General features: G+C 43.5%; 1 protein-coding gene across 4 annotated transcripts in view; it reads right to left on the minus strand.

Moving 5' to 3' along the window:
* Window positions 1–24,918, minus strand: part of AIG1 (androgen induced 1) — a 317,798-nt gene that overhangs the window by 214,711 nt on the left and 78,169 nt on the right. The window contains exon 2 of one of the 4 annotated variants that reach the window (XR_008891380.1): window positions 8,689–8,777. The exons of 2 other annotated variants lie outside the window; for them this stretch is intronic. The gene's annotated coding sequence lies outside the window, so the exon portion shown is untranslated. Of the gene's footprint in view, window positions 1–8,688; window positions 8,778–23,753; window positions 23,962–24,918 lie in introns of all 4 variants that reach the window. One more of the 4 variants, XR_008891381.1, reaches the window with a different exon arrangement.

Raw genomic sequence — 24,918 nt, forward strand, 5'->3', positions numbered from 1 at the left:
TCCTGCACATTTCCCAGTCCGTCTGCAGGAGTCCCGGGCGGCTGGAGAGTGAAGCAAGCCAGGGCTCCTTTTAACATATGACGGAGCTGCAGAGTTTTAGTCCCTACTGTAAGATGAAATTTCCCGCCGGGTCCCATGATCACGGGACTCAGCGGGAAATGTGAAAATACATTAGGGACTCCAAAAACTCAGCGGTTTGCTAGGTATGCTATAGGAGCCCGGGCTCTGCAGCCACCTGGGCTCAATCTGATTCTATCCCCGCTGCCCTCACTTAATGACAGGGGGTGGCACTGATTTATATCCCCCGCTTGTCTCCTACCTGCCCGCTTTGCACATCTCCCGCCCGCTACCTGCTACAACACTACAACTCCCAGCATGCCCTCACTGTAAGGGCATGCTGGGAGTTGTAGTCTTGCAACAGGTAGCAGACAGACGGGAGATCTGAGACGCGTGCGGTGGGAGACAAGGTGGGGATGTAAATCAGTGTGATCTGTGATCAGGTAGTCAGAAAAGCAGAAACATAAGCAAGGTTCAAGCAGGTGTAGATTCCTGGAGCTTTTTAATCAGATGTGCCTAGATCTGCGACAATCGCAGTTGATAAATCAGGGTGGCACTGGAAAGCGAAAAAGTGAAAAAACCTCTACGTGAGCAAGATGTCAAGATGAGCGGTGGGATGTAAACTAAAAGAAAGTCACAAATAAACAGAGTTGCACCAAATATACGGGAAAATAAGCTCTACAAACTTTGATAAATCTGGGCCGACATGTTTTTACTTTTTGAATTTTCGGAATTTTTCGTGGACCAGTTCACTTTGAAGTGGATTTGAAGGGCTTTCATGTTAGAAATACCCCATAAATGACCCCCCCTTATAAAAACTGCACCCCTCAAAGTATTCAAAATGACATTCAGAAAGTTTGTTAACCCTTTAGGGGTTTTACAGGAATAGCAGCAATGTGTAGGAGAAAATTCAAAATCTTTTTTTACACTCGCATGTTCTTGTAGTGCCATTTTTTGAATTTTTACAAGGGGTATAAGGAGAGAAATCCCCCCAAAATTTGTAATGCAATTTCTCTTGAGTAAGGAAATAACTCATATGTGGATGTAAAGTGTTCTGCAGGCGCAGTAGAGGGCTCAGAAGAGAAGGAGCAACAATGGGATTTTGGAGAGTGAATTTTGCTGAAATGGTTTTTGGGAGGCATGTCGTATTTAGGAAGCCCGTATGGTGCCAAAACAGCCTAAAAGAAAAACACATGGCAAGCTATTTTGGAAACTACACCCCTCAAGGAACGTAACAAGGGTTACAGTGAGCCTTAACACCCCACAGGTGTTTGACGACTTTTCGTTAAAGTCGGATGTGTAAATTAATTTTTTTTTCACTAAAATGCTGTTTTTCTCCAAATGTAACATTTTACAAGGGGTAATAGGAGAAAACGACATGGGAGGGAGAATGTGAGAGGGAGGGAGAATGTGAGAGGGGGGGGAATGTGACGGGGGGGGGAGAGAATGTGATATGGGGGAAGATTGTGACAGGGGTGGGGGGGAGAATGTGAAAGAGGGGGGAGATGTGACCATGGGAGGAGAATGTGGCAGGGGGAGGGGGAGAATGTGATGGGGGAAAATGTGACCATGATGGGGGGGGGGGGAGAATGTGATGGGGGAAAATGTGACCATGGGGGGGGGGAGAATGTGACGGGAGAGATAGAAATTAAATGGGAGAGATGTGAAATGGGCATTGAGCATAAAATAGGTGGAGAGATGTGAAATGGAAGAGATGGGGGGCATTTCACCATTTATTTATATTGCATCGCATATCAAAAGTGCAATATTTAGGCCCATAATCGCAATTGCACATTTTCCTGATATCATGCATCCCTACTACAAGGACAGGAAAAGAAAAGTAGCCATTCAAAAGAAGTGGTCGATATGGCAGTAAAATTAAACAGAATATATAAATGTTCCGGACTGGTACGGAGTTGGGTAAGGGGAGAGTGGGAAGGAAGGGTAGAAGAGAAGGGGGGAGGAATTGGTGTTAGGAGGGAGGGAAGATTCAATTAGATAATGTAGTGTTATACTGTTACATGTTGTACATTGATGTTGTATATGGTAGTGTGTTATACTGTAACATGTTGTATTAAATAAATGGAATTTTTAAAAATGTAAAAATAATAAAGAATAATAAAAAAAGTAACTGATATGGCAGCACTTTCTGTCAAAATTTTTTTTGCAAAAATTGTTTCCCTGACTTACCGGTAATACAAAATCTCAATATCTCTTTAAGTTATACAATATTTACATTTACTAAACTGTTGCTTCTATTCTAACTTCTGAATGACAAAATATGGGTAGAAAATCACCAATTAGGCTCCAGATACAGTAAAATTGAGCTTTTACTTCAATAAGATAAAATAACAATACAAATTATGAAAAAAGCACAATACAAGAGTGCTTTAATGATTCTTTTTTAAATCAACTGGTGCCAGAAAGTTAAACATATTTGTAAATTACTTGTATTAAAAAATCTTAATCCTTCCTGTATTTATTAGCTGCTTAATACTACAGAGGAAATTCTTTTCTTTTTGGAATGCTCCCTGATGACATCACGAACACACTGCTCTCTGCTGACGTTATTATAATAATAATAATAATAATAAGCCTTTATTTATTGTTGTCTTTAGTGGGATTTGAACCCAAGGCCACAGCACTGCTAACCAATAAGCCCCCATGCTGCCCTTAGCATACATCTGCTATGCACGGTTGCTAAAATGGACAGAGATGTCAGCAGAGAGCACTGTGGTCGTGATGTCATCAGTGTTCCAAAAAGAAAGGAATTTCCTCTGTAGCATTCAGCAGCTATTAAGTACTGGAAGAATTAAGATTTTTTAATACAAGTAATTTACAAATATGTTTAACTTTCTGGCACCAGTTGATTTAAAAAAGAAAAAAAAATTGTTTTTCCACCGAAGTACCCCTTTAACCCCTTCCTGCTATTGGACGTATGCATACGTCCAGGCGAACTACACGTTCGCGCAAATGGACGTATGCATACGTCCAAGCGATCTCCTGCTCTGCCGCGGGCAGCGCAGGAGATCGCGGGTGGGACTCAGCTATCAATCACAGCCGGAGTCCCACCGCAGCTGCCGGGGCCGCGATCGCGCCGGTCCCGGCAGCATTAACCCAATAGATGCCGTGATCAGTTCTGATCACGGCATCTATGGTGTTTGCAGGGGGAGCGCTCTCCCCCTGCCCATCAACGGCGGCGCCGCGATAAAATAAGGGTGATCGGGGGTGTCCAAGACACCCTCGATCCCCCTTGAAGAGATAGGAGTGAGGTGTTAGGGTTGCCACCCCTCCTATCCCTGCTATTGATCGGCCGAGCGACCGACCAATAGCAAACTGGGGCGGGGGGGTTAAAGTTCGGTTCCCCCCCGCTATGCCCACCCATCGGTGTCCGGGCACAGCGGGGGGAACCGTGTAGTGGCAGCGGCGGTCACTTACCCTGCGGAGGCTGTGATCATGGCGGCGGTGGAGGTGAGTATGGCGCCGCGTGTCCGGGAGTCTGTTGCCTAGCAACATCTGCAGGGCGACAGTTTAGAGAGTGGTCTCTAAACGGTGGCCCTCCAGATGTTGCAAAACTACAACTCCCACCATGCCTTGACAGCTGTTTGCTGTGTTGGCATGCTGGGAGTTGTAGTTTTGCAAGATTTAGAGGGGTTCAGGCTAGAGATCACTGACAGTGGTCTCTAAACTGTAGCCCTCCAGATGTTACAAAACTACAACTCCCAGCATGCCCAGACAGCAGTTTGCTGTCTTAGCATGCTGAGATTTGTAGTTTTGCAACATCTGGAGGGCCACAGTTTAGAGACCACTGTCAGTGATCTCCATACTGAACCCCTCTAAATCTTGCAAAACTACAACTCCCAGCATTCAGGAACAGCAAATGGCTGTCTCGGCATGCTGGGAGTTGTAATTGCGTGCCTCCAGCTGTTGCATAACTACATCTCCCAGCATTCGCTTTGGCAATCAGTACATGCTGAGAGTTGTAGTTCTGCAACAGCTGGAGGCACACTGGTTGGGAAATACCGAGTTAGGTAATAGGTTCTATTACCTAACTTAGTATTTTCCAACCAGTGTGCCTCCAGCTGTTGCAAAACTACAACTCCCAGCATGCGCGTTCTGTCAGTGCATGCTGGGAGTTGTAGTTTTGCCCCCCCCCCCTCCCATGTGAATGTACAGGTTACATTCACACTGGCGGCGGATTACAGTGAGTTCCCCGCTTCAAGTTTGAGCTGCAGCCGCAGCTCAAACTCCTAGCGGGAGACTCAGTGTAATCCGCTGTCAGTGTGAATGTAACCTAAAAACACTACACTACACTAACATAAAATAAAGAGTAAAACACTACATATACACACGTACACTGACCCCCCCCCTACCACCACCCCTTCCCCCCCAATAAAAATGAAAAACGAATCCTACAGCAGTGTTTCCAAAACGGAGCCTCCAGCTGTTGCAAAACAAAAACTCCCAGCATTTCCGGACAGCCATTGACTGTCCAAGCATGCTGGGAGTTTAGCCATAGCTGGAGGCCCCCTGTTTGGGAATCACTGGTGTAGAATACCCCTATGTCCACCCCTATACAAATCCCTAATTTAGGCCTCAAATGCGCATGGCGCTCTCACTTTGGAGCCCTGTCGTATTTCAAGGCAACAGTTTAGGGCCACATATGGGGTATCGCCGTACTCGGGAGAAATTGTGTTACAAATTTTGGGGGGCTTTTTCTCCTTTTACCCCTGATGAAAAGGTAAAGTTGGGGTCTACACCAGCATGTTAGTGTAAAAAAAAACACATTTTTGTACACTAACATACTGGTGTTGCCCCATACTTTAAAATTTCACAAGCGGTAAAAGAAAAAAAGCCTCCAAAATTTGTAACGCAATTTCTCCTGAGTACGGAGATACCCCATATGTGGGCGCAAAGTGTTCTGGGGACGCACAACAAGGCTCAGAAGGGAGAGTGCACCATGTAAATTTGAGGTCTAAATTGGTGATTTGCACAGGGGTGGCTGATTTTACAGCGGTTCTGACATAAGTGCAAAACAATAAATACCCACATGTGACCCCATTTTGGAAACTACACCCCTCACGGAATGTAATAAGGGGTACAGTGAGCATTTACACCCCACAGGTGTCTGACAGATCTTTGAAACAGGGGTCTGTGAAAATGAAAAATAAAATTTTTAATTTGCACAGCCCACTGTTCCAAAGATCCGTCAAATGCCAGTGGGGTGTAAATTCTCCCTGCACCCCTTATTACCTTCCGTGAGGGGTGTAGTTTTAAAAATGGGGTCACATGTGGGGGGGGGTCCACTGTTCTGGCACCACGGGGGGCTTTGGAAATGCACATGGCCAAATTCTCTCTCCAAAAGCTCAATGATGCTCCTTCTCTTCTGAGCATTGTAGTTCGTCCCCAGTGCACTTCACGTCCACTTACGGGGTATTTCCATACTCAGAAGAGATGGGGTTACAAATTTTGGGGGGTATTTTCTGCTATTATCCCTTGTAAAAATGTAAAATTTGGGGGAAAACAAGCATTTTAGTGTAAAAAAAATAATTTTTTTTTACATATGCAAAAGTCGTGAAACACCTGTGGGGTATTAAGGTTCACTTTACCCCTTGTTACGTTCCCCAAGGGGTCTAGTTTCCAAAATGGTATGCCATGTGGTTTTTTTTTTCTGTCCTGGCACCATAGGGGCTTCCTAAATGCGGCATGCCCCCAGAGCAAAATTTGCTTCCAAAAAGCCAAATGTGACTACTCCTCTTCTGAGACCTGTAGTGCGCCAGCAGAGCACTTTTCATCCCCCATATTGGATGTTTTCTGAATCGGGAGAAATTGGGCTTCAAATTTTGGGGGGTATTTTCTGCTATTATCTTTTTTAAAAATGTAAAATTTTTGCTAAACCAAGCATTTTTGGTAAAAAAAAACAATTTTTTTTTACATATGCAAAAGTCGTGAAACACCTGTGGGGTATTAAGGTTCACTTTATCCCTTGTTACGTTCCTCAAGGGGTCTAGTTTCCAAAATGGTATGCCATGTGGGTGTTATTTTGCTGTCCTGGCACCATAGGGGCTTCCTAAATGCGACATGCCCCCCGAGCAAAATTTGCTCTCAAAAAGCCAAATATGACTCCTTCTCTTCTGAGCATTGTAGTTCGCCCGTAGTGCACTTCAGGTCAACTTATGGGGTACCTCCATACTCAGAAGAGATGGGGTTACAAATTTTTTTTTTTTTTTTTACATATGCAAAAGTCATGAAACACCTGTGGGGTATTAAGGCTCACTTAATTCCTTGTTACGTTCCCCAAGGGGTCTAGTTTCCAAAATGGTATGCCATGTGTTTTTTTTTTTGCTGTTTTGGCAACATAGGGGCTTCCTAAATGCAACATGCCCCCCAAAAACCATTTCAGAAAAACGTACTCTCCAAAATCCCCTTGTCGCTCTTTCGCTTCTGAGCCCTCTACTGCGCCCGCTGAACAATTTACATAGACATGTGAGGTATGTGCTTACTCGAGAGAAATTGGGCTACAAATTCAAGTATAAATTTTATCCTTTTACCCCTTGTAAAAATTCAAAAATTGGGTCTACAAGAACATGCAAGTGTAAAAAATGAAGATTTTGAATTTTCTCCTTCACTTTGCTGCTTTTCCTGTGAAACACCTAAAGGGTTAAAACACTTACTGAATGTCATTTTGAATACTTTGGGGGGGGTGCAGTTTTTGTAATGGGGTAATTTATGTGGTATTTCTAATATGAAGACCCTTCAAATCCACTTCAAACCTGAACTGGTCCATGAAAAATTGCGAGTTTGAAAATTTTGTGAAAAATTGGAAAATTGCTGCTGAACTTTGAAGCCCTCTGGTGTCTTCCAAAAGTAAAAACTCATAAATTTTATGATGCAAACATAAAGTAGACATATTGTATATGTGAATCCCCCCCAAAAAATATTTGGAATATCCATTTTCCTTACAAGCAGAGAGCTTCAAAGTTAGAAAAATGCAAAATTTTGTAATTTTTCATCAAATTTGGGGATTTTTCACCAAGAAAGGATGCAAGTTACCACAAAAATTTACCACTATGTTAAAGTAGAATATGTCACGAAAAAACAATCTCGGAATCAGATTGATAAGTAAAAGCATTCCAGAGTTATTAATGTTTAAAGTGACAGTGGTCAGATGTGCAAAAAAGGGCTGCGTCCTAGAGGTGAAAATGGGCTGTGTCCTTAAGGGGTTAAGGATCGGAAAAGTGCAGGTGAATACCTACACTAACAACCCTGCCTGAATAGGAGGGACTCCTATCACTAAGTGTGGATCAGGGATTGAGGGATCAAAGTACAAAATGTTACTGTAAATACATATGCACAGGTAGTGGTGAACCTCTTGCCAATGCGTTTTGCCCACTATTTGCAGGGGCTCATCAGGGAGTAAGAGGAAGCCACAATAGGGTACATAAGATAACATTAATAGAGAAGATAGCACATACAACTGATAATGTTAGTACAGCAGGTTAGTAGATGTCAACCAGTCTGGTGTATATGGTTATGCTTAGGTCACGGTCGGAGACAATGTTTTATCAGAGTAGGATGCCACATCAGCCGCTGATGATCATCCTACCACTTGACCCACCATCCTTATACACATCATCATCCTGCCAGCTGGGTGCTTCACCTGAGCTTTATTATATGGGTGCTTTACCCTAGCCCTATCATTTTTTCAGTGCTAGCATACAGCATCCTTCTGTATTTGAGTAGGATGTTTTACCACTGTGAGGCCCAAATATATCTATGCCAGCTCATCTATAAGGAGTCTGTATCCACATATAAAAGGTCATCATCACGTGCCCTTAGGCTTCTGTGCCCTAAAATGAGAGGACATTATTTGGTCCATTAGGCTGCTACACTTCCAGTAGCTTGCTATCATTGTATTTACATCATAAACTCGGCACAATATCCCTAGAGAAGTCCATTAATAGTCTCATACACATGATGTTTTATTGGTTTTCTGTCGGAGATACTCTCTGATAACTGCTAAAATCTCTTTATTTGTGCAACCTAGTATATGTGATCTACCCTATGACCTACTTTGTGCCCTACTCTGATAAAACATTGACTCAGACCGTGACCTAAACATAACCATATACACCAGACTGGTTGACATCTACTAACCCGCTGTACTAACACTACCAGTTGTATGTGCTATCTTCTCTATTAATATTATCTTTTGTACCCTATTATGGTTTCCTTTTACTCCCTGATGAGTCCCTGCAAACAGTGGCAAGAGAGGTTCGCCACTACCTGTGTATATGTATATACGGTAACATATTTTGAACTTTGATCCCTCCATCGCGGATGCTCCTACTCAGGCAGGGTTGTTAATGTAGGTATTAACCTGTATCCTTTCCCCGTCCTTATGCACTCTTTTGTTGTGCTTTTATCACAATTTTATTGTTATTTTATCTTATTGAAGTAAAAGCTCAGTTTTACTGTATCTGGAGTAGGGCTGGACGATATGACCAAATGTGTGTATCACGGTATTTTTTTTAAACTTTTAGCGGTTCCACAGTATATAACGGTATTTCCTAGCCCCCCCCCCCCCCAAATTATTTATCAGCCCACATCCCCATTGGGGTAAATACTCACATGTCACCCGCATGCGCTGCCCTCCTCGTGCTGTATGTTGCGGCCGCTGGCGCTGACACTCCATCCTGTGCGGTATCCTTATGCCCGGGCTGCAGAAGGTAAACAAAATAAACTTTAACGCACCTACGTCGGCCTTACGCTGGGGATGGGAACCGTCAGCCTATCACCAGCCTATCAGCCTATCACCAGCCGTAGCGATGTTCCGCCTCGCCGGTGATCGGCTGAGCCCACTGTCATGTACGAAGCCGGCTTCTTACATGACAGTGGGCTCAGCCTATCACCGGCCGAGACGGAACACCATTGCGGCTGGTGATAGGCTGACGGCTGTCCGACATTCCCGTCCCCGGGAAACAAGTGACGCCGGTACCGGACCAATGGGAGGTGAGTTAAAGTTTATTTTGTTTATTTTTTGCAGCCCGGGCATAGGGATACCGCACAGTATAGAGCAGTGGTCTCCGTCCGGGCATGCTGGGAGTTGTAGTTTTGCAACATCTGGAGGTCCGCAGGTTGGAGACCACTGGTATAGAGTGTCAGCGCCGGCGGCCGCAACAAACAGGACGGAAGCGGGTGACATGTGAGTAGTACCCTGATGGGGACAGCACTGGGCTAATAATTGGGGGGGGGGGGGCAGAACAGCGCTCGCAGGTCACATATGATTAGTTCCCCGATGTGGGGACAGTGCAGTGCTGGGCTGATAATTCATTCATTCCCGAGGGGGAGGGGTCAAATCGGTATTACAGTATGGGTTAAAATTCATATCGTGCAGCAGAAAAATTTCGGTATTTGGTATGAACCGGTATACCGCCCAGCCCTAATTTGGAGCCTAATTGGTGATTTTCTACCCATATTTTGTGTTTTATTTATTAATCACCAAATGACGTCTTAACATATGGGTCCTGGGTAACCTGTATTTATTATCGATAATTGTATTCTTACTTCTTATACCGATTTATAGAGAAAGCTTTGTTCCAGTTCAACCCACTATGCAGTGAATGGAGCCAACTGTTTCCAATTGCCTGTGTAGAGCAGGTGCCAAACATCTGATTGGTAGGGATGCCGGATGTGGACACCTGAATGATCAGTGATTGATGGCCTATCCTGATAGGTTATCATTCATATTAGCCCAGAAAAAACCCTTTAAGCTATTTTAAACCTGTTGCCTTGCAGCGTTGGGGTCCTGGGTTCATATCCCACCATGAACAACATCTGCAAAAAGTTTGCATGGGTATCTCCGGATACTCCTGTTTCCCCCCACATTTCAAAACATACTGATAGGTTTAGATTGTGAGCCCCAATATGGACAGAGAACAACTTGAGTGTACAGCGCCTCTGAATCTGCATGTGCTATATAAATAAAGAGTTATTATTACCCAATGACAAAAGATTCAAAAATCTTCTACTAAAACATAATAGAGTAGCTTTATCATAACTTGTGTAGAGGAAGAGTAGGGCAGTTGTCCATAGCAACCAGAGTGCTTCATAAAAGAAGCAATCTGATTGGTTACTATTGGCGATTGCACTCAAATACGCAGGTTTTGATAAATCTCCCCCAATTTTTACAAATTTTTTCATTAATTTTATAATTATAAGAGATATCCTATGCAGGACTATTTTCTTACAATATGCCCTGGCTGCCAGCATATAAAGTAACAAAATGGACTCACCTGCCCTTAGAACCCCGATATCATCGCTCCAGTCCTTCACTGCCATCTTCTTTCTGGTTGCCCACAGTCAATGTGTTAGATTGTGGCTCAGCCTGTCGTCACCCAAGCCAGGATATCACTGCAGCAGCAATTAGCTGAACCATAGTGTGACATGTAGACCACGGGCAACACGAAGAAGACGTCAGCGGGGGACTAGAACAGCAATACCGGGGCACTGAGGGTACAGCGGCATGTGAGTCCTGTTTGTTGTTTTACATGCTGGCAGCCAGGGCATAATGGCAGAAAAAAGTGGTGTATGGGATATATCCTTTAAATGGGCACTGTCAGAATAAATAACTTCTTTATATGTGGAACATCTTGGCAAATCGTTAACTTTTCTAATATACTTCATGAGAAAATTTTATTTTATTTTTATAGACATCATAGCTTATAAATAAAAAAACATACCATCCAGAACACAATACTGTCTAGCTGCAGCATCATCTTTGTCCAAGCTGAAGCACAGGTCATACTAGCCCCCCTCTGAGCTCACTCCTGTCCTAACAGCCTGCAGCAGATTGGAGTGAGAGGGTTACAGAGCAGCCTGCAGTGACTAGAGTGAAAGACCCAGCACTTGGGGAGGAAGAGGACTCATGCAAGATGAGGATACCCCCCCCCCTCTTCCCTCAAAAGCACAGAATGACAAACTAAGTGAGCAACAGATAGTAGGTACTTGTGAGAAATATTGGTGTTAGGCACATAAAAGTTAGATGTATGTGAACAGGATTAGGTATTGAATAACTTAAAACCTTTTTTGTGGGATATAACAAATTGCCTGTGTAGTATGGTTAAAGCACTTTATTTCTTGGGTTAAAGGGGTACTCTGCTGCTCAGCGTTTGGAAAAAACTGTTCCGAACGCTGAAGCCGGCGCCGGGAGCTCGTGACATCATAGCCCTGCCCCCTCATGAAGTCACGCCCTGCCCCCTCAATGCAAGTCAAGTCTTTGTTCCAAAAGCTGAGCAGCGGAGTACCCCTTTAAAGTTAAGTTGAGATCGACAGGAAATTATGCAAGACATGAATGAATGGAGGTAACATAACCTGGTCTATTTATTGTTTCAGAACTATGGTCAAGTCTATATGTGTTCACTACTCTTGAATATCACAACTTTATCATTTACATTGCTCCTATCCTTTTCTTTTATTCATTTTACTCTAATTAGACCAGATTGTTTACCAATCTTTTTATCTACTTTAATATTGTTCCAAGCACCTCTTGGATAAAGAAAACATGAATGGAAATAAATATACTGTTGCTCTGGTGCCAAGTGTTCTCTGAAATGTTAGATAATCTAAAGTAAAAAAGATTTGCATAATACATGTACATTTTGTGTGGGAGACAAGAAATATGTTGCAGTCTTTAATGAGCCAAATAATTTCATAGATAACTTTGACGTCCAAATCTTACCTTAGCTTTTAATGCAGATCAGTGGATGTTCTGCAGTAACCCTTTAAAGGGGTATTCCAGGCAAAAACTTTTTTTTATATATCAACTGGCTCCGGAAAGTTAAACAGATTTGTGAATTACTTCTATTAAAAAATCTTAATCCTTCCAATAGTTATTAGCTTCTGAAGTTGAGTTGCTGTTTTCTGTCTAACTGCTTTCTGATGAATCGCATCCCAGGAGCTGTCCAGCTCCTATGGGGATATTTTCCCATCATGCAAGGGATATTCTCCCATCATGCACAGCTCCCGGGACGTGACATCATCATTGAGCAGTTAGACAGAAAACTTCAGAAGCTAATAACTATTGGAAGGATTAAGATTTTTTAATAGAAGTAATTTACAAATCTGTTTAACTTTCCGGAGCCAGTTGATATATATAAAAAAAGTTTTTGCCTGGAATATCCCTTTAAGGACACAGCCCATTTTTGCCTTAAAGGGGTATTCCAGGAAAAAACTCTTTTTTTTATATCAACTGTCTCCAGAAAGTTAAACAGATTTGTAAATTACTTCTATTAAAAAAAATATTAATCCTTTCAATAATTATCAGCTGCTGAAGTTGAGTTGTTCTTTGCTGTCTGGCAACAGTGCTCTCTGCCGATATCTCTGCTGTAGAAGAGGTTTGCTATGGGAATTTGCTTCTACCCTGGACAGTTCCCGAGACAGGTGTCATCAGAGAGCACTTGGACAGAAAAGAACAACTCAACTTCAGCATTTCATAAGTACTGAAAGGATTAAGATTATTTTTAATAGTAAGTAATTTACAAATCTGTTTAACTTTCTGGAGCCAGTTGATACATGAAAAAACAAAGTTTTCTCCTGGATAACCCCTTTAACCTGTTAACAACCATGGACATCTATGCTCGTCCAATGGCCGTTAACGGGGTATGACACGGGCTCCCGACTCGAGCCCACGTCATACCGGCCGGCCCCCAGCTGATTCCTGTAGCAGATATTAACTCTTTAGATCGCTGCTATCAAAGTTGAGGGGGGGCAGGTGCTATCCACTGCTGAGGTAGCCTGAGGCTGTATCAGTCGATCACAGAGCACACAGATCAATGGGATTGTATGTAATTCCATTGATCTGTATGAGGAATCTATTCCTCCTAAAAGTCTAAAAGGGGACTAAAAGTGAAGAAAAAAAAAAAAGTTTAAAAAAATTTAAAAACACACACAGTGTAAATAAAAATAAACATATATGGTATCACCGCGTGCCGAAATGTCCGAATTATAAAAATATATCGTTAATTAAACCGCACGGTCAATGGCGTGCGCGCAAAAAAATTCCAAAGTCCAAAATAGTGCATTTTTGGTCACTTTTTATATCATGAAAAAATGAATAAAAAGCGATCAATAAGTCCTATCAGTGCAAAAATGGTTCCGCTAGAAACTTCAGATCACGGCGCAAAAAATGAGCATTCATACCGCCCCATACACGGAAAAATAAAAAAGTTATAGGGGTTAGAAATGACAATTTTAAACGTATTAATTTTCCTGCATGAAGTTATGATTTTTTCCAGAAGTACGACAAAATCAAACCTATATAAGTAGGGTATCATTTTAATCGTATGGACCTACAGAATAAAGATGAGGTGTCATTTTTACCGAAAAATTTACTACATAGAAACGGAAGCCCCCAAAAGTTACAAAACGCGATTTTTTTTTCAATTATGTCTCACAATGATTTTTTTTTCCGTTTCACCGTAGATTTTTGTGCACAATGACTGATGTCATTACAAAGTAGAATTGGTGTCGCAAAAAATAAGCCATCATATGGATTTTTAGGTGCAAAATTGAAAGAGTTATGATTTTTTAAAGGCAAGGAGCAAAAAACGAAAATGCAAAAACAGAAAACCCCCCGCTCCTTAAGGGGTTAAAGGGGTACTCCGCTGGTCAACATGTTTTTCCATTTTTGACTTACCCTATTTGTTTTGTTTCATTTCTATTCTTGTTGTTTAGTCTACTCTATTTCCGTTCTTTGTTGTCTTTTCATCCCCCACTTTGTTTTCCTATCTTTGCTTCTATTTCCTGTTTCTTGCTGTGCTGAAAACTACAAATCCCAGCATGCCACATGCCTTGCTGATTTGGGGCGGCTCCTTTTTTTTTTGTTCCGCCTTTTACCCATCCTACTATTTTCCCGGGTCAGCCCCCTAATACACAGCACACTAATATAATCAGCCTTGGTTGAGATACGCTGGCATACACACACAAAAGGGACTACAACTCCCAGCATGTGTCATTCAGGAGTCTTCAGTCTGTGGTATAACACCAGCATGCTGCCTCTGTAGTCTCCTGGGGGTTGTAGTTCACCACACCTCTGTAGGACATACACCAGTGTTTCCCAACCACCCCTGACAGCCTTTGGGCATGCTAGGAGTTGTAGTTTTGCAACAGCTGGAGGCACACTGGTTGGGAAACACTGGTATAACATGATGTGTATGCTGAATAGGCTAGAACAGTGTTTTCCAACCAGTGTACCTCCAGCTGTTGCAAATCTAAAACTCCCAGCATGCCCAAAGTCTGTCCAGGCATGCTGGGAGTTGTAGTTTTGCAACAGCTGGAGGCACACTGGTTTGTAAACACTATCATACACACACACCAGGGACTACAACTCCCAGCATGTGTCATTCAGGAGTCCCCCCTTCACATATAGAGATCATTCCCAGTATGAGATTTATTCCCCTGCAGTCCATACATCCCCAGCCCGTGCACCTTCTCATCCTCCCCTTCAGATAACACTTATCTTCTCTGTGAGGTTCTTCTCCTGTGCAGACCTGTGTCCTTAGAATACAGAGCAGGGGGGAGGGGAGGTGAGGAGCTGTGTATTCAGCTGGATGAGATGAGGGTGTGTGGCTTATTCCTCTCATGCAGACAGAGGAAGAAAAAAAAAAAGCTGTGACATCTTGTCCACAACAGACTCAGAACTGTGGACAACGGTAAAAGAAAACCCTCTGAACTACAGAACTTACTGCCCAACAAACAGGTAAGAAAAAGACACACATGCTGCCAAAACATATAACACATGTATATTGCAAAAAACTAAACTTACAAAGAAGATGCCATATAGTCAAAAAAAATTAACCACCGGAGTACACCTTTAAGGGGTTAAGCTTAAGACATTTGCTTAAGTTGAGAAATATATCGTATTTATCGGCATATAACACACATTTTTTAGGCTAAAATATTAAGCCTAAAGTCTATGTGCGTGTTATACGCCGATAAGCCGCTGCAGTTCAATGATTTTAAGCGGGCGCTTGAAATCAATGAACTGCAGCAGCTTTTGCAGGTGCAGAGACCTGCCATCGCTGCCGGCTTCTCTGACCCTGCCTGTCCTGGGGTCTAGAGCCCTGCTGCCGCCGCTTCTCTCCCCCTGCTGTCGGCGCCAGGGGGAGAGTTGCGGCGCCGGCAATAGGGCAGCGGCGCCGATAGCCAGGGGGAGAGAAGGGGCAGCGGCACCCATTGCCGGCGCCGCTGCCTCCCCCATCCCCGGTTGTATAATAACCTGTTGCTGGGGTCGGGTCCGTGCTGCTTCTGGCCTCCGGTGTGGCGTCCCCTGCGTCGTTCGTTGCTATGCGCTGCGAGACGCAATGACGAGTGACGTCACTCGTTATTATGCCGAGCCGTGCAGCGCATAGCAACGACGCAGGGGACACCACACCGGAGGCCAGAAGCAGCGCGGACCCGACCCCGGCAACAGGTAATTATACAACCGGGGATGGGGGAGGCAACGGGGCAGCGGCGCAGGCAATGGGTGCCGCTGCCCCTTTTCTCCCCCTGGCTATCGGCGCCGCTTCTCTCCCCCTGGCTATCGGCGCCGGCAATGGGGCAGCGGCACCAATAACCAGGGGGAGAGAAGGGGCAGCGGCGCCGATAGCAGGGGGAGAGAAGCGGCGGCAGCAGGTCTCTAGACCCCAGGAAAGGCAGGGGGAGAGCAGCGGGCAGCGACGGACTCTCTCCCCCTGCCTTTCCTGGGGGCTTCTGCGGGGTCAGACACAGTGTATCAGGGTATACACATGCACAAACGCACCCTCATTTTACCAAGGATATTTGGGTAAAAAACTTTTTTTACCCAAATATCCTTGGTAAAATGAGGGTGCGTGTTATAGGCCTGTGCGTGGTATACCCCGATAAATACGGTAAGTTAGCGTGGTTAATAAAGTTTCCATATTAAGAGAATCTTTTTATTCTTTTATTTTTTATTATTATTATATTTCTTCTAAAATATGGCATGGCAAATGGGATTTTGTACATGCATTGGCACCGTCTCTAGGCAAGAGGGTCTTCATAATATAATACTCAGTAGAGCCAGTATGGTAGCACATGAAGGCTATGCGGCTCTAGAGAGTTGTCCAGCCTCCATTTTTACAACATTGATGTGTGTATGAGCTCTTAGGTGGAGAACTTTTTTTTTTTTTTTTTATCAACTGGTGCCAGAAAGTTAAAAAGATTTGTATACTAGTTATATTTATAAATCTTAATCCTTCCAGTACTTATTAGCTGCTGAATACTACAGAGGAAATTCTTTTCTTTTTGGAACACAGAGCTCTCTGCTGACATCTCTGTCCATTTTAGGAACTGTACAGAGCAGCATATGTGTACTATTGGTAGAGCTGGGCGGTATCACCAAATGTGTATTACGGTATTTTTGTAACTTATGGTGGTTCCACGGTATATAACGGTATTTCTTTCACCCCAAAATCATGTGACCCGCGAGCGATGTTCTGCTTCCCCCCCCCCCCCCCCAAAATCATGTTACCCGCCAGCACTGTTCTGCTCCCCCCCAATTAATTATTAGCCCAGCGGGGTACTACTCACATATGTCAAGCACTGCCCTCCTCCTCTTTGTTGGGGGCCGCTGGCACTGGAACTCAGTGTATGCCAGTGGTTTCCAACCTGCGGACCTCCAGATGTTGCAAAACTACAACTCCCAGCATGCCCGGAAACCAACGGCTGTCCGGGCATGCTGGGAGTCGTAGTTTTGCAACAGCTGGAGGTCCGCAGGTTTGAGACCACTGCTGTATGCTGTATCCCTATGCCCGGGCTGCAAAAGATAAAGAAAATAAACTTTAACTTACCTATGTCGGCCTTACGCTGGGGACTGGAACGTCGAACAGCCGCCAGCCTATAACCGGCCACAGCGATGATAGGCTGAGCCCACTGTCATGTAAGAAGCCGGCTTGCTGGGAGTTGTAGTTTTACAACATCTGGAGGTCCGCAGGTTGGAGACCACTGGCGTACAGTGAGTTCCAGCACCAGCGGCCCCCAACAAAGAGGAGGAGGGCCAATAATTAATTGGGGGGGAGCAGAACAGCGCTGGCGGGTCACATATGATTTGTTCCCCGATGTGGGGACAGCGCAGCGCTGGGTTGATTCATTCATTCCCGAGGGGGAGGGGCCCAACCAGTATTTCGGTACAGGATAGATTCATATCGTGCAACTCAAACATTTCGGTATTCGGTATGTACAGGTATACCGCCCAGCCCTGATAATGAGATGTTAGCAGAAAGCACTGCACTCGTGATGTCAGCAGAGAGCACTGTGTTCCAAAAAGAAAATAATTTCCTCTGTAGTATTCAGCAGTTCGGCGGTCCCGAACAGCTTACAGGACACCGGGAGGATCCCTACCTGCCTCCTCGGTGTCCGATCGGTGAATGACTGCTCCGTTCCTGAGATTCAGGCAGGAGCAGTCAAGCACCGATAACACTGATCAATGGGTCACATATGATTAGTTCCCCGATGTGGGGACAGCGCAGCGCTGGGCTGATTCATTCATTCCCGAGGGGGAGGGGCCCAACCGGTATTGCGGTACGGGATAGATTCATATCGTGCAGCTCAAAAATGTCGGTATTCGGTATGAACAGGTATACTGCCCAGCCCTAATAATGGGGATTTTCTCCTCTGGACAGTTCTTAAAATGGACAGAGATGTTAACAGAGAGCACTGCACTCGTGATGTCAGCAGAGAGCACTGTGTTCCAAAAAGAAAAGAATTTCCTCTGTAGTATACAGAAGTTCGGCGGTCCCGAACAGCTTACAGGACACCGGGAGGATCCCTACCTGCCTCTTCTGTGTCCGATCGGTGAATGACTGCTCCATTCCAGAGATTCAGGCAGGAACAGTCAAGCACCGATAACACTGATCAATGTCATGTTAATACATGCCAGTGATCAGTGTAAAAGATCAGTGTGTGCAGTGTTAACACTGTGTCTATAACACTGCAAAAAAAAATGTGAAAAAAGTATTAATATATGTGATTTAACCCCTTCCCTAATAAAAGTTTGAATCACCACCCTTTTCGCATAAAAAAAAACACTTGTAAATAAAAATAAACATATGGGGTTATCTGTCGCATGGAGGAGCTGATGGCCGACTCCCGAGGGGCGACGGACAGGTACATAGCTGTCTGGAGCCCCTGGTTGACCTTTTTAGAGACACCACAATATAGGGACGCCTAGCTGCACACACACTCCTGTTAGAAATTGGACCTCTCCTAGTGCAACGCCCTTGGACGCTTCCGCGACACTGTGCGACCTTTTGGGGCAGGCGTGTGGCCCGCGTGGACTTGGGTTAGTGCTTTTGTGTACTGCTGTGGTGTTTTCTACCATGCAGCTCTATTTTTGGGACCTAGCAGTCTTTTTTCTCCCACTAAGTTGATTTTGGTTTTCTACCCCTGGCTCTCTCTCTGATCCATAGACTTTCCTAAGATAATGTGTTACTCCCTATGGCATCCTTGAGCTTACACACTGCTGATAGCCGCTTAGCAGTAATGTTTATTATTACCGTACGGTTGCTTTCCAGAATATGCTTCCAAATTACTCTTTTCTTGTACACCTCTGATGTATACTTGAAGCGCTAGTGAGCTGAGGCTGTTGCTTTGCTATACTACTGCTATGTATGCTGCCTTCCTGTTAATAAACTTTGGTTTTGAATAAAAAGTAAATAAAAAAATAAATAAACATGTGGTATCGCCGCGTCCATAAATGTCTGAACTATAAAAATATATTGTTAATTAACCTCCCTGGCGGTATGATTCTGTCTGGAAATTTGTACCAAAAGCGGTACAATTTTTTTAACTGAATTTCACATCTCCCTCCGCCCATTTCACATCTCCCCTGTCACATTCCCCCTCTCCCTTGTCACATCCCCCGTCACATTCTCCCCCCTCCTTGTCACATTCTCCCCCCTCCTTGTCACATTCTTCCCCTGTCACATTCCCCCCCTGTCACATTCCCCCCCCTTGTCACATTCCCCCCTGTCACATTCCCCCCCTTGTCACATTCCCCCCCTTGTCACATTCCCCCCCTTGTCACATTCCCCCCCCTTGTCACATTCCCCCCCTTGTCACATTCCCCCCCTGTCACATTCCCCCCCTGTCACATTCCCCCCCTGTCACATTCCCCCCCCTGTCACATCCCCCCCCCATGTCACATTCCCCCCCCTTGTCACATTCCCCCCCCCCTTGTCACATTCCCCCCCCTGTCACATTCCCCCCCCTGTCACATTCCCCCCTCTGTCACCTTCTTGTCCTGCAGCAGAATACACTAGGTTTGCCGGCAGATTTCAAACCTAGTGTATTTGCTGCATAACAAGCCCTTTCCCCTTCAGCCAATCACAGGCTTTACACCACTGCGGCCTGTGATTGGCTGAAAAGTGAAAGGTCCTAGAAGATGAATAGTGAAGAGAGGACACCCCGGACCGCACGGAGGGGAACGGCATCTGCAGGGACCGGGACTAGGTGAGCAAAAGTTTATTTTATTTTACTACTTCTTCCTTTTACACTTAGCTCAGCGTTTTTCTAACAGGGGGCCTCCAGCTGTTGTGAAACTACTACTCCCAGCATGCCCGGACAGCCTTTGGCTGTTTGGGCATGCTGAGAGTTGTAGTTTTGCAACAGCTGGAGGCCCCCTGGTAGGGAAACACTGACTTTTAGTATTTTTCTTTACCTGCTCTGGCCGGCCCCCGCAACGGGAGCCGACCAGAGCAGATAATCGCATGTTTTCCCGGGGACCGCATCGCTATATCGCATTGCTTTTGCGATATATCGTGCAGCCCGGCCGGGAACTCTGCAATTCTACCCCGAGCGTGACTCGGGGTTACCGATCCTAGCAGGGAAAATTAACCCCGAGTCACGCTCGGGAATACCGCTCAGGAGGTTAAAACGAATGGTCAATGGTGTACACGTAAAAAAAAAAAAAAAACATTTCAAAGTCCAAAATAGAGTATTTTTGGTCACTTTTTATACCATAAAAAGCGACCAAAAAGTCTGATTAAATAAAAAATGTTACCGATAAAAACTTCAGATCATGGCGCGAAAAATGAGCCCTCAAACCACCCCGTCTGCGGAAAAATAAAAAAGTTATAGGGGTCAGAAGAGGACATTTATAAACATTTTCCTGCATGTAGTTATGATTTTTTCCAGAAGTACGACAAAATCAAACCTATATAAGTAGGGTATCATTTTAACCGTATGGACCTACAGAATAAAGATAAGGTGTCATTTTTATGATGATTTTTTTTTCCGTTTCACCGTGGATTTTTGAGTAAAATGATTAATGTCACCGCTAAGTCGTATTAGTGGTGTAAAAAATAAGCCATAAAATGGATTTTTAGGTCGAAAATTTAAAGGTTATGAATTTTAAAAGGTAAGGAGGAAAAAACAAAAATGCAAGAACTGAAAAACGCTGAGTCCTTAAGGTGGAGTCCTTAAAAAACAACAACTCCCAGTATTGCAGGACAGCCACTGACTTTCAAGGCATGCTGGGATTTTGCAACAGCTGGTGACAGACTGTTTGGGAAACAATGCCGTAGGATATTTTGGTGACGAGCAAATCCCCAATTTAGGCCTCAAATGTGCATGATGCTCTCTCGCTTTGGAGCCTGTCATATTTCAAGGCAACAGTTTGACACATTTTGGGAGAAATTGCATTACAAATTCAAATACAAAGAGTACAGAAATACCCCATACAGTGGGGATTAAAAGTTTGAGCACCCCAGGTAAAAAAATTTTATTAATGTGCATAAAGAAGCCAAGGAAAGATGGAAAAATCTCCAAAAGGCATCAAATTACAGACTAGACATTCTTATAATATGTCAACAAAAGTTAGATTTGATTTTAATCATTTACACTTTCAAAATAATAGAAAACAAAAAAAAGGCATCTGCAAAAGTTTGGCACCCTGCAGAATTTATAGCATGCACTGCCCCCTTTGCAAAGCTGAGACATGTGTCATGGATTGTTCTCAATCCGCATCTGCGAAGACCAGGTGATGTCAATCTCAAAGGTTTTAAATGCCCAGACTCATCTGACCTTGCCCCAACAATCAGCACCATGGGTTCTTCTAAGCAGTTGTCTAGAAATCTGAAACTGAAAATAGTTGACGCTCACAAAGCTGGAGAAGGCTATAAGAAGATAGCAAAATGTTTTCAGATGTCAATATCCTCTGTTCAGAATGTAATTACGAAATGGCAGTCATCAGGAACAGTGGAAGTTAAAGAAAGATCCAGAAGACCAAGAAAAATATCAGACAGAACAGCTTGCAGGATTGTGAGAAAAGCAATTCAAAACCCACGTTTGACTGCACAATCCCTCCAGAAAGATCTGGCAGACACTGGAGTTGTGGTACACTATTCCACTATAAAGAGATATTTGTACAAATATGGTCTTCATGGAAGAGTCATCAGAAGAAAACCTCTTCTACGTCCTCACCACAAAAATCAGCGTTTGAACTTTGCAAATGAACATATAGACAAGCCTGATGCATTTTGGAAACAAGTTCTGTGGACCGATGAGGTTAAAATTGAACTTTTTGTTTGGAATGAGCAAAGGTACGTTTGGAGAAGAAGGGGAACAGAATTAAATGAAAAGAACCTCTGTCCAACTGTTAAGCATGGGGTGGATCAATCATGCTTTGGGGATGTATTGTAGCCAGTGGCACAAGGAACATCTCACGAGTAGAAGGAAAAATGTATTCAATAAAATTTCAGCAAATTTTGGATGCTAACTTGATGCCATCTGTGAAAAAGCTGAATTTAAAGAGAGGATGGCTTCTACAAATGAATAATGATCCAAAACACACCTCGAAATCCACAGGGGATTACATCAAGAGGCGTAAACTGAAGGTTTTGCCATGGCCTTCACAATCTCCTGACCTCAACATAATTGAAAATCTATGGATAGACCTTAAAGGAGCAGTGCGTGACAGACAGCCCAGAAATCTCGAAGAACTGGAAGACTTTTGTAAGGAAGAATGGGCAAAGATACTTCAAACAAGAATTGAAAGTCTCTTGGCTGGCTACAAAAAGCGATTACAAGCTGTGATACTTGCCAAAGGGGGCACTACAAGATATTAACTCTGCAGGATGCCCAAACTTTTGCAGACGCCATTTTTTGTTTTCTGTTATTTAGTGTAAATGATGGAAATAAAATCTAACTTTTGTTGACATATTATAAGAATGTCTAATCTGTAATGTGATGCCTTTTGGAGATTTTTCCATCTTTCCTTGGCTTCTTTATGCACATTAATACAAATGTTTACCTGGGGTGCCCACATTTTTGATCCCCACTGTATATATATATATATATATATATATATATATATATATATACACACACACTCCTGAAAGTGACCTGAATTCCAATGCCCTTATCTGAGCCATAAAATGGTTTATATAAACAAAGACAAAGGGATGTTTCACACTTGCAGACACCATGTGAAATTCTGGAATTTGAGACTAAGAATCAACTTTACACAACATTGAGTTTTTGGCTTGAAAAATTAAGATGGACAGCCTGAGGTCCAAGCAGCCTGTGAGGTGTAATACTGACAGTTATGCTGTGCTACACGGATGATCTGCAGCATAGCATAACAGAAAAAAAGGTAAAAATAAAAGGCCATGCTTGTAATGACGTAATAAACAAAAAAAAAGTTCAAGAATCGCAAATTTTGGTCCAAATTGTGGAATAAAAATTATCAAAGGGTAGTGTATATCATAAAAATTCTATTTAAAAAATTACAGCTTGTCCTGCAAAAAATAAGCTCTCACACAATGCGGTCTAAAGAAAAATAAAAAAAAAGTTATGGCTTTCAGAACATGTCAACACAAAAAATAAAAGGATTTTGTTGGGAAAAGAACATCAAAAGCTATATAAATTAGGAATCAACATAATTGTAATGAACATAATATAATTTTTACAGCACAGCTATGCCATAAAAAATTTTTTAAATGCCAGAAATGTTCCAATTTGTCACGATAATCTGGAGTTTTTCACAAAAAACACGCTGCATGTTTCAACAAAAATATACCACTAATATAAAAGTACAACATGTAAAAAAATAAAATAAAAAACTATCTCAGAATCGCTTTGCTTAGTAAAAGCATGTCAAAGTTATTACCACTTGAAGGAGATGTGCAATGGAAAACTTTTATGTCCCCCTGTGCCCGGGCTGCAAGAACAAAATAAACAAACTTTGACTCACCTTCCTACGTTCCCCCATGCCTCCAGTATAGACGTCCCGTTCCTCCGCTGCTGCTCAGCTCCGTGCTTCTTAGGCTCGAAACGCCACATTGCGGTCAGCGTATCGCCGGCCGCAGCGATGTCCCGCCTCGGTCGGTCATAGGCTGAGTGCAATGTTATGTAAAAGGCTGGCTCCTTACATGACAGTGCGCTCAGCCTATCACCTGGGGAACGTAGGAAGGTGAGTTAAAGCTTGTTTTTTTTCTTTTGCAGCCCGGGCACAGGGGGACATAAACGTTTTCCACTACATATCTCCTTTAATGCCACATGCCAGATTTGAAAAATGGGACTTGGTAATTAAAGCGAACTTGTCATGAAATTCTACCATATATAGCGCTAGGCAAGTGTTATATATGGTAAACACTCTTCCCGCAGGGATGTGAAGATATGAAGTTAGAAAGTCTCACCCGCCAGCCTTGTAAGTAATTCCCTGGGCGTCAATGCTCTTCTCTGTCTGCAGCGGGCTGTCCATTACACTGAGGAGGCGTGATCGCAGCCGGAGAAGACAGGACTAGGTAGGTATAGCTCTTCGCCCGGAGAGCTTCTTACAAGGCCAGAAGGGGAGCTTTTAACTTCATATCCTCATCCTTCCTGCAGGCAGAAACATCTCCGAAGCTGGTGAGAAAGAAGATGTCACCTTTAGCGCTAAGACTAGCCAACTAGCCTGAGATGGCATATATGTTGAAATGATGACCAAAGCCAGTTTTGTAAGCAAGGTTTGGGCTGGCGTAGATTTGCAGTGTGGTGTAATAGGAATGTCCACGGCCTGAAATTCACTGTATCTCATCATGAGCGTGTTAGCTTTCTTGATTTGCGCTTGGTGGGTGACGGTGAGCATTGTCGGGTATCCACTAATACATTCAGAAAAAGCACTGCAGCTAACTCGATTTTACATGTATCCTCCTGTCACCCACCACACGTAATCAAGAATTTGCCTGTGGGCGAGATGATCCAGGCCCGCAGGAATTGTTCTGCGGACCCGGACTTCGAGCAAGAAGCGTCTGCTATTGAAGCACGACTCACAGTTCCAGGTTATCCTAAGAGTCATATCAAACGTGGTAGAACTATAGCCTCTAACAAAGTGAGAAACAATCTCATCTCACCACACTATGTGTCGTCTTTCACCCAACAATCTGTCAAAAAGGTTCAACCCATTATTTTTTCCACTGGGTATAGCTAGGAATATAAATTAATATGCAATATAATGCACAAATATTTACCAATTATATACCCAGCATTTAAAGATGTATTCAAGGGGGGTTTTAGATGTATTTCCAGGAGAGCACCCACCATAGGCCAGAACATTTCCCCCAGTCTCTACACCGAGTCTATTAACAAATCTAAACCGACTTGGCTTCGGTATCTTGGGTCCTTCAAGTGTGGACATAGCAAGTGTATTTGTTGCAATTATATGTCTAATTCAGATACCCTTGTATCGTCTTCTACCAGTGAATCATTTAAATAAAACAGTACATTAATTGCGACACTACTATGGTTGTCTATGTCATCACTGCTGCACCACAACTCCTTTGAAGGTCCGTATACGCAAACATATGTCAATGTGTCACATTT

Source organism: Hyla sarda, chromosome 3 (genome assembly GCF_029499605.1).
Source record: "Hyla sarda isolate aHylSar1 chromosome 3, aHylSar1.hap1, whole genome shotgun sequence".
Taxonomy (NCBI): Eukaryota; Metazoa; Chordata; class Amphibia; order Anura; family Hylidae; genus Hyla; species Hyla sarda.